At 44.3% G+C, this 11,463-nt stretch overlaps 1 protein-coding gene across 3 annotated transcripts in view; it reads right to left on the bottom strand.

Moving 5' to 3' along the window:
- RARB (retinoic acid receptor beta) overlaps positions 1–11,463 on the bottom strand; it is a 188,676-nt gene that overhangs the window by 115,589 nt on the left and 61,624 nt on the right. The gene's annotated exons all lie outside the window — the stretch shown is intronic.

Raw genomic sequence — 11,463 nt, 5'->3', positions numbered from 1 at the left:
ACTCCAAGTGTGTCCTCGCACCAGGGAGTGACAAGTTGGGATGGCTTGAGAGTGAGGATGAGGGGGCTTCTGTGGGCAAAGAAAATGGCCAAGGAGGAGGTTTGAGGACAAGGAAGGAGAGACCGTCCACCTGTAGGGGTGACAACTGCGATTTCTTCACTCACAGACAGAGATCAGGCTGGCGGTTGCCCAGGGGGAGGGGGCTGGGGGAGGGATGGAGTGGGAGGCTGGGGATTAGCAGATGCAAGCTATTATGTAAGGACTAGATAAACAACAAGGTCCTACTGTAGAGCACCGTGAGCTGTATTCAGTCTCCTGGGATAAACCATCATGGAAAGGAATATGAAAAAGAACGTATATATGTGTATAACTGAGTCACTTTGCTGTACAGCAGAAATTAACACACAACGTTGTAAATCAACTCTACTTCAATAAAAAAATTTAAAAAAACAAAAACAACTGCGATTTGTTGGGACTAGCCTGGGGCTTAAAAGACACCAACAAGAGGGCTTTCAGATGGTGTCACCTTTATCTTGGAGCGGAGACCTCACCACACCTCTGTGGGGACCTGGGGCAGGTGTCTGTGACCAGATGGAGGCTGGAGTGTCAATCCTGGCTCATGGTTGCTGGTCATCAGGAAGTCTGAGGGCCTGGTTTTCTGACACCAAGTCTAGGGTTGCTGGTGCCACGAGTTTCCTCTTTCACTTTCCAGAAACATCCTTTTTCCCAGTAAACACAGAAAACTTCTATCAGGTCTTGAAGATGTTATGTCACCTCACCCAGGAAGCCTTCTCTGACTGATCCAAGCACACATGAATGCTTCCTCTTCTAGATAACCTTGGGCTTTTGCTTTTCCTTCTACATCACACCTATCTGAGTATGATATTTAAAATATTAATCAATAGTACCATCTACTTCAGAGGTTACATGGCCATCGTGGGGGGGAAGTCCAGTCTGTGGCCAGCAGTCACAGCCTCAGGAGTCCCATGGGCTTCAGAGATTTCCACGACTGGGTGTCACAGAAGCACCACCAAGTGTGACATCTTTCTTGCTGGGATTCCAGCCTCCCTGACAGGGGACAAGGAGGGGCATGGGGGCCGGCTCCATAGAACTAGGGTGGACAAGATGGGGACTCCACGGTGACTTCATGCGTCTTCCCTGGACTCACCACAGTGGACTTGGGTGGAAGCAAACAAAGACTGAAGGCAATGGTTAGTCAACAACTGGTAGGAACATAGTTCAATATTTCAACACCTAGTACAAATGGATTGGTACAAATCAACTGCATATCCCCAGGACCGGGACAGAACCTGACCCATGGCAGATATCCAACAAACAGCTGTCGATTGAACGAATGAACAATGGACATCCTCAGCTATAAACAGAGCCAGAGTGATAGTCCTGGATGAACTATACCTTAATTCCACAAAATATTCCTCAATGATAAGGTTCCTTGAGGATGATATTATCTGCACTTAGGGAAGGAAGCATCCAGATTTCGCTGAGGTTAGTAGAAGACCCACTGATTTGAGTTGTAATCAGGTTAGTCAATCAGGACTTCGGTTGGTTAGCCATGATTTGTGTTGGTTAATCTGTTAATTAACTTTTGTTGGTTAACTGCTAACTTGGTGAAATCTGCCTTCTGCTGTCTAATCATGGCTTCTGCGGCTTAAGCATGACTTCTATTGTTTGAGATCGCCAAAGCAAGTGACACAATTAATGCTCTAATTACCTAGATCAAGAAGCTAGACCTGCATCACAAACTGGGTCAAGTGTTTTCTAACCACGGATTTTTCAACCTTTCTTACCTCATAGGCTCTTCTACTCTTGCTATCAAAGAACTGGGGTCCAACCAAAAAGAAAAAAAAATACTCACTTGGTGGAGAAGGCCACACAGGCCTTAGAGCCATTTGCGAGCCATTTGCTTCGCATCATAGCAATAAACATGGAATGCCCACATCCTGCTCAGATTTCTTCTGTCTCCCCTTGGGGATATGAGGTGCCATTGTTCTAACTAACGTACTATCTACGGGACAGAAACAATCCTAAATCAGAAGGAACGGTATCTGTCTCTTATAAACCTAAATATCCTCCTATACCTAACTACTTACAATTCGTAATTCCTTTGATGGACTAGTCAGATGTCCCAAATCTAAACAGGACATGGAGAAAAGTGACTCATCTCATTCCCTCTTCATATTTTGATATGACATTAAGTTGGGCCTCCTTCTCTCCTCTCATACTCTCAAATCATTGCTCCAATTCTCATCAATTTTTCCCCCTTTCATGGGCCCTGTTTCACCTTCTAGTTTTCAGATATCATCACATATAATATCTTTCACCCTCTCCCAAAGGGGGTGATATTTTGGTTGGTTCAGATAGTGGGCTAGTGGTGAAGAATTAGGCTTTAAAATATTTTTGTGAAAAATAATTGCCTGGGGACTTCCCTGGCGATCCAGAGGTTAAGACTCTGTGCTTCCACTGCAGGGGGCACAGGTCTGATCCCTGGTCAGGGAAGCAAGATCCTTCAAGCCACACGGCAAAAAAAAACCCCCAAAACCCAAAAAACTTGCCTGTAGTTTGTGTATTATGTATAATTTTATATAATATCTTGCCTTACAGAAATGGAGTGGGGCTGAGGTTTTTAAAATTAATTTTTATTGGAGTATAGTTGATTTACAATGTTGTGTTAGTTTCCGGTGTACAGCAAAGTGAATCAGTTATACATATACATATATCCATTCTTTTTTAGATTCTTTTCCCATATAGGTTATTACAGAGTATTGAGTAGAGTTCCCTGTGTTATACAGTAGGTCCTTATTAGTTATCTATTTTATATATAGTAGTGTGTATATGTCAATCCCAATCTCTCAATTTATCTCTCTCACCCCTTTCCCCACTGGTAACCATAAGTTTGTTTTCTATATCTGTGACTCTATTTTTGTTTTGCAAATAAGTTCATTTGTATCCTTTTTTTAGATTCCACATACAAATATCATATGATATTTGTCTTTCTCTGTCTGACTTACTTCACGTAGTATGATAATCTCTAGGTCCATCCAAGTGGCTACAAATGGCATTATTTCATTCTTTTTTATGGCTGAGTAATATTCCATTGTATATATGTACCACATCTTCTTTATCCATTCATCTGTCGATGGACATTTTGGTTGATCATATGGTAGCTCTATTTTTAGTTTTTTAAGGAATCTTCATACTGTTCTCCTTAGTGGCTGTACCAACTTACACCCCACCCACAGTGTAGGAGGGTTCCCTAATTGGTAAGGTAGGAATACACTGTTTTGGGCTCTGATTTTGCCCCCTAGGTGATATTTACATCATACTATATGCTGCTGGCACCTATTGAACAGAGGCTGGAGATGGTGTTAGATATCCTACAATGCAGAGCAAGTCCCCCGCTGTAGACTGAATGTATCCCCCGAAATTCCTACATTGAAGCCTATTGCCCAATGTGATGGTATGAAGAGGTAGGGCCTTTGGGAAGCACTTGGGCTATGAGGGTGGAGCCCTTATAAAAGAGACCCCAGAGAGCTAGCTTGGCCCTTCCTCTCCCATGTGAAGGTAAAGGGAAAAGACAGATGTCCAGGAAGCAGGCCTTCACAAAACTCTGAATCTGCCAAGTGCCTTGATCTTGGACTTCGCAGCCTCCTGGACTGTGAGAAATAAATGTCTGTTGCTTATAAAAAAAAAAAAAAGAAGAATTAGGCTGTAGCTCGGGTACACATGGATTTAAACACTGACTCGGCCACTTAACTATGTGATATTGAGCAAGTTACATTAAGGCCTCAGTTTCCTCATCCGTAAAATGGGGATAATAAAGTACCTACTTCATAGGATCGCTCAGTGCACCCAATCAGGGAACACATATAAAGTGTCAGCACAATGACCAGCACATAGCAAGGGCCCCATGAATGGCAGCTTTAGTTACTGGCAAAACCTCTTTTTCCAAAGCTTTCTTCTGGACAATTTCCAATATACATTTTGTGTTTAAAATAAAGATTCCCAACTAGGACAGAACACTGTTCTGAATCTCTGAACAACATGGGCTATTGTGGGCAGACAGCCTCATGATTCCAAAGACTCATTCATATATTGATCCATTCATTCAATGCCAATTAACTGCGGTGGGCTCTCCCGGGGTGTACAAAGATGGATAAGGCCTGGTCCTGCCCCTCCTCAATCTACCAGGAGCATTAAAGTCAAGGGAACCCAGCAGTGTGGAAGCAGCAACTGAAATAGGGCCCAGTACAGTGCCTGGCACAAAGTAGGCGCACGGCAGTTATTTACCGAGTAAAGGCCCTAGGTATTCAAAGGAGTCAGAAAGGAGTCAACACTTGATCCCAGCTCTAACGAAGGGGTAGGATTTGAACAGCAAGACACCCAACAAGGACCTACCGTATAGCACAGGGAACTCTACTCAATACTCTGTAATAACCTATATGAGAAAAGAATCTGAAAAAGAATGGATAGATGTAGATGTATAACTGAATCACTTTGCTGTACATCTGAAACACAACATTGTAAATCAATTATACTCCAATAAAATTTAAAAAAAAAATATTTCCCCCCAAGGAGCATTATGGGTGAGCGGAGGCTGGGGTTAGGAAGGACAGGGAAGGGCCAGTGGTCCAGGTCGGTAGAGTCGTGAGTGATGGATGTGTGTGTGTGAGACACAGCTGGGACAGCGGCTGATGTGCAAACGGGGGAAGATCAAGAAGGCCACACCAGGCGCTTGCTGGGAAAGTACTCGCTCTTGTGTGCAGGAGAGGACTAGGGTCGGCGGTGTACTCAGCCCAGATGGTTCAGGAAGCTGCGCATCACTGATTTCATCGTGCATTAATTGCATGGATACTGAAGCAGGCGGTGAACTCTGGGTATCAGCACAGATCCCTAAAACCCAGAGCCTGCCCTCAGGCCTGAGCAGGAATGGAGCCCAAGGATCCTTGATTTCTGAAATGACAGTGCAATTGGCTGACTCGTGTGTAATTCTAAAGTTGCTTCTGAGAATTCACACCATGGTGTTTTGGACGGAAGTTGCTTTGCTGCCTTAGAGCCATTTACATCGGGCTGAACAAGTTCAGAAACCATCAAGATCCTTTGAAGAAAGGCACTAAGTTAAAACTTTTTTCCTTTTTAAAAAAAGGCAACTTGGCCCTTTATTTGCCATAAAAAGCATCGGGTCAGGAGAAATTCACCCCAAAACTAGTGTGGGAAGCACATCTGTTTGCACTGGGCTTTTGCAGAGCTAATTTCTATCCCACGCAAAGTTCAAAAGGGTAATTTCTCCTTCCTGAGTGAGAGAAGAGAGAGAAAAGTGAGGAGTGTTACTTAGTCGTTTTTCCTCAATCATTAAGAAGACTATATCTCAAACCCATCTCAATCAAAGAATAATACGCAGGTGGCCACCCCAGGGAGGTATGCCCCGGGCCAGCCAGGCCGGCACGGCGAGGTCCTGGCCAGGCCAGCGCAGAGCTGCAATTCCCATTTCCAGCCAGAAGCAGAGATGCTGCCAGTAGGAGGAGGTGAGTGTGGAATAATCCCATCACAGAAACTTTGGGAAACACGGCTTTCAGACCAGGAAACACGTTGCCTTAAACAAACAAAAAACACTCTCCAGAGTGAGTGGAAGTCTATGCGTGACAACGTCTGAAAAGTTATTAATAGCCAGATTTGGGGGGAGAAAGAGAAAAGTGAAGACCTTTTCACCCCACTGAAAGACAATGGTGAGAGGGAGGGAGAAAGTAAAAAAACAGCCCACTATTTTGATGACAAACAGAGAGCTTCCTCCCCAGCAAGGAGGGTGGGCACGCATGTGACATGGAGAACACTGGACAGTAGAGCTGGGGGGGCCGCTCTGAGCCACGAAAGGAAAACAACATAAGATTCTTACTCCAAACAAGAAAGTCAAGTTGTCCCAAGGGGTAGAGGCTTAGAGTTATTTTTTGTTAAAAAAAAAAAATCCCCGCCAGGGGAAGGTCCCACTTTTGGAAATTTAGTCAAGATGAATGGGTGACAGTGGTGAAGGTGGAGAGCGCCAAGGTCTGATAGCCTCGGCTTCTACAAGGTCCCTTATTTCCCGGCGCCTCTCTCATGCTCCCTGGGAGAGGGTCCCTTCTGTCCTTCCACCTGACCATGCATTTCAGCCCTAACTCTCTCCTTTCAACTCCCTGGGACTGGAAGTTTCCTGAGCACATTTACTCTTGCCCAGGTTAGAAAGGCGAGCCTTTATTTTGGGAGATGCCTAGAAAGATGGTTCGTCTCTAAAGAAGGCGAAGACCACAGATTTAGCAAAAATATCATCTCTGTGGGAACGAGTCTTTCCAGAAGAGGGTGATTAAGGTCTTTTCCTGGACTTTGTCAGGTGAACCCCTGAGGGCTCAACCCCTGTTAGACCCAGAGGCCAATGCTCTCAATCCTTCTAATCCCCAGTTAATTAAAACTCCCCGGGAATACCAAGGCAAAGGCAGCCCGCGTTCTTAACTGTGAACCTGAACTCACGACACCAGACATCAAGGTTTAAATCTCCAAAGCCTTCCATGCCCCAGGAGGGGCACAAGGCCATTGCATGCAGTCCACAGTGTTCTTTATTTTAGAGGAACATGATCTGGGGAAGAAATGCCACCAGGTAATATAAACTGGGAACCAACAGGTAAGAAGAGATTAATTGGTACAAATGTCTTTTGATTTAGGTGAAAAACTGGCTTTTTATATTTCCGAAACATGACCTTGGATAAAATAAGAGTTTTTGAAAGTGCCCAGCTATCATATAGCTCTGACTGATTATTATAACCCCATTCTGACTGGTAGGCAGCCGATCAATCAGGTTTGGGGGCCAATAATCACAGACAAAATTTGGGAGGAGAGAGTTTCACAAGGCAAGTAAACACTACCGGTTTAACTGGCTGTTTTTCAAAAAGTGAGGGGATCTGCTCTGGGCTGGCTTCCCAAGCGTGTGGCCTGGGTAGTCACACAGAGCCCGGTTCTAAAAGGGTACTAGGTTTACTGCCCTGCTGTCGTTGTCTTGAAATTCTGAATCATTGTTGAACAAGAGGTGAGCGTTTTCGTTTTGTACTGGGTCCTGCAAATGAAGCAGCCAGCTCTGGCTCCAGAATACCATCTCCAGCAAAGGCTTCCAAACTTCTTCCTCCGTGAGGACCTGGAAGTCTTAGGTAGCCTCTCTTTTCCTCTGGCTGACCTGAAGGCTAGTTGTAAGATTGCTGGTCAGACAGAATTAAGCAAGTCCACCACCATCACACATAGTCTCCCCAGGATCTCCTCGGGATGTTTTGAGCAATTCGATGGCTCCAGAAAGAGCCAGAAGGGAAAACCATTTGGGACGTATTTGATGTTCTACAATGGGCTTTATGTCCCACTTGGATAAGGGACTTTGGAGGGCGCTGGGAGGAGTAGGAAGAATACCAAGAACTTTTCCATAATTGGATAAAATTTCCTTCCAAATAGCACATATATTTAGGTGCAATCTCAGGAGGGAATCCAGAAGCTCAGCCATATGTATCCTAGATGTCTCTCACTCCCCATTGGGAGCCACCAAAATAAAGAGTAAAGTAGAAAGAAGGTGAGGAATATGAGGTCAAACAGTTAATCTGTTACCCAAAGAATTTCTGTATAGCAGGATAAATATCACAAATATAGTATCGTGGGGACCACCTCCCTGCTTCTCAAGAATCTGAGTTGAGACAGGGTAGAAAGAAAGTCTGAAAGAGAGAAAAAAAACCTCTAAAATGGACGATTTCACTGGGCTCCACATAGCTTTCTTTAAATCTCCTTCTGAGAATTTACATTAAACCAACCAAAGACATCTGTTTTCTAGATTACTTGGGTCAGTTATTTTGTGCCCTTCCACCATGAAACCCATAGTTACCGATTTATCATCAGGATTACTCTAAATATAACAGGGCAAGAAGCCAATGCATTTTAAGTTTTTAAATTCTCAATTCTTTCACTGAGAAAAATGCACCAAAATAGCTCCTCAGCTACATCCTGGGAGTTAGCAGACCCCAGCTGCTTTGCACATTAATTTCTAAATCTCATCTGGACTCACATTCAAGATCTTGATCTGTACCGAAGAGGGGGGAAAGGGAGCAGAAGGAGACAGAGCCAAAACACGCTCAAATATATTTAAACTCTTTGCAGAGGAGTGTGAGTTTTTAAAATCGCTTTTAGAAGTCTGGTATGCAACATGTCACCATCGACAAAGCCAGGACTCGCTCCTTCACGACATGCTGGCTGTTGACAACGTACATCTCACAGCAACTTGGTGTATCACCGAATTCAGAGGCCTTTCACAGATGCCAATAATTCGAACGTACGGGTATTGTTCTGTGATGTGAAGAGGGACCCAAATTAGAAAAGAAAACAGATGCTGGACCAAAATTTCTTGTACTTTTTCCAAGTTAGTTTAATTTTCAGGGCCATTCAGGGATCTTCTACTGGAATTTTTCTCACTTATGTACGTGGTTATGTCCTGAGTCTGACGTGAAAAGGAAGAAATCACAGAGGACGTGGAAGCGGGAGAAGCGAAGTCGGTCAGGCCTTCATGTGTGAGTCATCAAGAGTCTGATAACTGTTAAAATAACGGGCATTTATTGGCCGTAACCTTGTGCTTCTCTTCACCACAGACGCCGCTCTGACAGAGCAATGATCTCACTAACAGGGTGGGAAGAAAATACTGCTTAAGCTCCAGCTCTCAAAATGGATTCTGTCCTTATATAAAAAAGCCATGGTGACTCTAGGCTGAGGCCTGATACACACCTCATCCCAAATCCACCCTCTCAACTCTGAGCTCATCAGTGAAACGGTCTGGAGCCCGCCTGCCCCCCAAAGTTGCCTGTGTCCTTTGTCCAGGCCTCCACACCCAGACCATCCTCTTTCTCCTCCAAGCCTTCACTCATGCTGTTCCCTACGACTCAAAAGTCCTTTCCCTGCCTTGCCCTTTAGTTCATGATACAGCCCCCGAGAGGGTCAGGCACCTATGAATCCCCTACTACACAGCAGCACACTCTATGGCAACACTCACTCCACAGTACTGCAGTGATGGATCTTCATGTCTTTCTTCCTCAAAACAGGAATCCTTTGCAGGCAGTATCTTAATTATCTTTGTGATGGAGCATAAGCAACTTTTCTAATTAAAAATTAATGTGGTGCACCCAATGTTCACAGCAGATCTATTTACAATAGCCAGGACATGGAAACAACCTAAATGGCCATCGACAGAGGAATGCATAAAGAAGATGTGGCACATGTATACAATGGGATATTACTCAGCCATAAAAAAGAATGAAATAATGCCATTTGCAGCAACACGGATGCAACTAGAGATTATCATACTAGGTAAAGTAAGTCAGACAGAGAAAAGCAAAGACCATATGATATCACTTATATGTGGAATCTAAAATATGACACACAAATGAACTTATCTGTGAAAAAGAAACAGACCCACAGACATAGAGAACAGACCTGTGGCTGCCAAGGAGGAGGGATGGACTGGGAGTTTGGCGTTAGTAGATGCAAACTGTTATGTAAAGGATGGATAAACAACAAGGTCCTACTGTATAGCACACGGAACTATACCCAATATCCTGGGATAAACCAAAATGGAAAAGAATATAAAAAAGAATGTATATATGTGTATAACTGAGTCACTATGATGTACAGCAGAAATTAGCCCAACATTGTAAATCAACTCTACTTCAATAAAAAAATAACATGGTGCAAGTTATTTTGCTTTTTATGTATCATATGGCAATTCCATGTAGAAGGAAAGGGAGGAAAAGAAAGATCAGCATGGAAACTTAAATTCAATAAATATAACAACCATCAAAAATTTTTAAGCATAAGGAAAAGGAAAAAGGATGTTTTTTATATATATATATATATATTTTTTTTTTTTTTTTTTTTTTTTGGCGGTACGCCGGCCTCTCACTGCCTGGGCCTCTCCTGTTGAGGAGCACAGGCTCCGGACGCACAGGCCCAGCGGCCATGGCTCACGGGCCCAGCCGCTCCGCGGCATGTGGGACCTTCCCGGACCGGGGCACGAACCCGTGTCCCCTGCATCAGCAGGAGGACTCTCAACCACTGCGCCACCAGGGAAGCCCCTAAAGGATGGTATATTTTCAACAGTGAAACTCCAGGATCATAAATTCAGACAGCAATACCAACTTCACGATTTATCCCAAACTCCTTTCCTTCTTATTCCAAATTAGTAAGAAAGCAGCTCAAATTTCACCCCCAGCTCCTCTTTCTTGATCTTTAAAATTAAAGTTGCAATATTTTGTCAGCACGGTGCCAAGATCTGAAATTGAGCAGGTCCCCGGTGCAAGAGGTAAAGGTCTCTTCAACGGCATGAACTTGCCTGCAACCAGCACGTTACAGCTCCCACCCAAGCACCCCACGTTATAAAAGCATGCTTCTGAAGCGGCTGCTCTCGGAGCCCTAACTTGTGTGCGTTCTGTGCCTATTTGATGAGGGGAATTCGGCAAAACACACACGATTCACTTTTTAAGTGTTACTTCTCTGCTATTCCGTCTCATCCCTGACCTGAGTTGACAAACGGAGGGGCAGCCTTCTGACTACACGGGGGAGAAGGGGAAAATCAGTCCTGGTCAGAAAAGAGGTAGCTGCCAATTAGTTCATCTGTTCTCCAGTTTTCAATTAAAGGCAGCTAATGGATGTAGGGGGACACATTTTATTTTTTCCTGTCAGAGCCCTTATTTTTAAACTCTTAGCTTCATTTTCCAAAATTGCTGGCTTTAGACTGAAGAAACACACAGCTTGAGTGGAAAACTGTATGTTGTCCTACATCCTGTATCAAAATGACATTCTCCTCAGTGGCTACTTCCCGCTTGGCCTCCCAACGCTCTGCTGCCTGGGACGGGCTTGTGACACGGTCTCTGCCCCAAGGGATGGGTGTTGGGTCCCACGCTCCCCGCCAGCGAGGCACCCCTGGGAGCTCTGGGGTGCTTCACCCAGCTTTGCTCTCTTTGGATGATCATTCGGTGGAATTTAATTTACCCTTCCAAATTTTTCCAGGAGGACAAACAAGATAACTTGGATGGGTGTGTTTATTTGGAACTCGTCTGAAAGAACTCCAGTCTCTCTTAAGCAGCTGCCTCTATAAGGAATTTGGGAATTCTTTTCCTTAGATCTAACAGGACTGAGCTTTCCCTTGGCCACGGCTGGCCTTCTTCCCTGGAACACACACGTTCTCAGTATTGATATTTTTATCCAGAGTTTTCTCAAATGTATAATTAGGAGATGTACACAGGCAGGAGTAGGAAAAAGAGCTGGGCCCCCATAAATCATGACCAACTGACCTGTAACCACCGAAGGACTGAATGACTTTTTGTTAACAGTTTAGCACTTCTGTTTCTGCGGGACTGCACTGTCGCTAGACTTCAGGGATTTGTGGGGAAGTAGGAGTTA

Source organism: Physeter macrocephalus, chromosome 1 (genome assembly GCF_002837175.3).
Source record: "Physeter macrocephalus isolate SW-GA chromosome 1, ASM283717v5, whole genome shotgun sequence".
Taxonomy (NCBI): Eukaryota; Metazoa; Chordata; class Mammalia; order Artiodactyla; family Physeteridae; genus Physeter; species Physeter macrocephalus.
Note: the sequence above shows the minus strand (reverse complement) of the source record. Positions and strands in the feature narration are given on the sequence as shown.